Here is a 2,545-nt window from a genome sequence, read left to right as displayed (position 1 = left end):
CCCGCCTCCCGATCCGAGCCGCCGCCGCCTTAGCGCCGCCGCCGCCCAGAGTCGCCGCCCCACGCCGCATCCCCTCGCCCCGCCAGAGCACCTCGTCGGAGGTATACGCCGCCTGCCGCCATGGCCCGTTTTTTTTAAACTCGATCTATTTTTTTAGAAAACCCTAGTTTTCGTTTTTTTAGAATAGATCGGTTTATTTTTTTGGTTTATTTATTTAACGAGCATTCGCTCGATCGTTCATTTTAACGGACGAGTTCACCGTTTAGTTTCAGTTAACGAACGTTCGTTCGTTAAACTGTTCGTCAGTTTTTCTTTTTCTCGGATTTTCCACGATTATTTCTGATCGCGATTTCTGATCCGATTTTCATTCTAGTATAACTTTCCGCTCGTTTATCGGAATCAGGCGGTTCAAGCGCCTAGAGTTTTGTCTCGAAACCCTCTTTCCGTTTAACCAACTCATACAGGTTTTTGCTTCTGTAAAATTTGACTTAGGTCCAGATTAGTAAACGAAGCTTGTTTCTTTCGCCATTTGTGTTTCGTTGCTTCGTTTGATTTGATTCTTTTTGCAAACCGGAGTTCTTAAGTTGAACTTTCTAGTTAGTTTCTCTTATTTGAGTTTTACCCGTGCATTAGATGAGTACTTATTGTATGCTTGTTTGTTTGCGATAGAGTACCTGGAGTGCGCCGCTTGCTACTTCGAATCTCTAGGTTTCACGGATCATCAGCAAGGCAAGTAACACTTTGATCATACCTCTTTACTACCCAGTTTTATTGCATTAGATCAATCCTCAAACAATTGCATGACTAGGATCTGATTAATATGTGGGTTTTGGGAAGTAGATGAGGTAGTACCTATTGCCTGTTTTATTATCAAACCCTTGGGAGTTACTTCTACGTTTGCTTATTATGCCATGCTATGCTAGTAGACGTGGATTGGGTGAGTGTATCCATGACAGATGTGAGATTTTTATTTAATGGTTTATTTAAGGTGGCAACTTAAACACACATCTAGGTGGATTGAGGCACCTGGGTATTCCAGCGATTGCCTGTTTTTCTTTATGGACCGCCACCCAGGCTCAAAGGGATCATGAGATTATTCATGCTAGAAACTTCCGTGTGCAGCCACAAGCTACTATGGGCTCTAGCATAGTTGATTAAGTCGTGTGAACTCTTACAGTGGTAGACTAGCAGATGTAGGGGAAAGTAGGTGTAACTGTCTACCCGATCGTAAGGTGCTAGTGCTTCTGAAAGACTATGTCTCGGTCATCCGTTTCTCAAACACCATTTAGTGCGAGAAATCCAACGGAGGAGATCGAGTCTTGTGGGGAAAAGTGCGCAAACCTCTGCAGAGTGTATAAACTAATCATGGTTAGCCGTGTCCCCGGTTATGGACATCTTGAGTATCTAGTACTTGGATTATCATGTGAATCTCATCATGTTACTTTAATTAATTATGTTGGGTTTAAAGATGATGCTTAATTGGGATTGAGAGGATGTCTATCTTCTCAATGTTTAACAACCACCATGATAGTTAAATAAAATTTATTCCTTTGCAGTAGGGAAAAATTAGCTTTATGCAAAACTGTAACCATAGAGCTTTCCACGAGCCATATATGCATGTAGAATAGATTTATTCTTTCATTACTCTCTATGTGTTACATTGCCAGCATATTCCATGTGCTGACCCGTTTCCGGGCTGCAACGTTCATGTTGCAGACTTTTCAGACGACGAGTAAGGTGCCTTTAGGTCGTGGTTCTATACTCAGTGATGCCGTTGGAGTTGATGGACTCACTTATCTTCCAAGCCTTCCGTTGTTATCGTTATTAGATGGCCTTAAGCCATATTTATTGTAATAAGTTCTCTTTTGAGACATTTGATGTAATAAGTGTGTGATTGCTACTCTGTTATAAATCCTTCAAGTACTGTGCATGTCAGCATTACTGATCCAGGGATGACACTGAAGCACAGAGATCAGACTGTTTGAGGTCTGGTCGGTACAGATATACTCTGGATGATCTTAAGGGCATTAGTCCCACATTATGCCAACACAAAATTACAGTGGAGAAAGATGCCAAACTAGTTAGAGATCCTCAACGACGACTAAATCCCAAGATGAAAGAAGTGGTAAGAAAGGAGATACTAAAGCTCCTTGAGGCAGGTATAACTTATCTCATTGCTGATAGTGAATGGGTAAGCCATGTCCATTGGGTTCGTAAAAAGGGAGGTATTACCGTTGTTCCTAATGATAAAGATGAATTGATCCCACAAAGAATTATTACAGGTTATAGGATGGTAATTGATTTCCGTAAGTTAAATAAAACTACTAAGAAAGATCATTACCCTTTACCTTTTATTGATCAAATGCTAGAAAGACTATCCAAACACACATATTTCTTCTTTCTAGATGGTTATTCTGGTTTCTCTCAAATACCTGTGTCAGTGAAAGATCAATCTAAAACTACTTTTACTTGCCCTTTTGGTACTTTTGCTTATAGACATATGCCTTTTGGTTTATGTAATGCACCTGCTACCTTTCAAAGATGC

This window comes from Triticum dicoccoides, chromosome 6B (assembly GCF_002162155.2).
Source record: "Triticum dicoccoides isolate Atlit2015 ecotype Zavitan chromosome 6B, WEW_v2.0, whole genome shotgun sequence".
Classification (NCBI taxonomy): domain Eukaryota; kingdom Viridiplantae; phylum Streptophyta; class Magnoliopsida; order Poales; family Poaceae; genus Triticum; species Triticum dicoccoides.
This window is presented reverse-complemented; position numbering follows the sequence as displayed.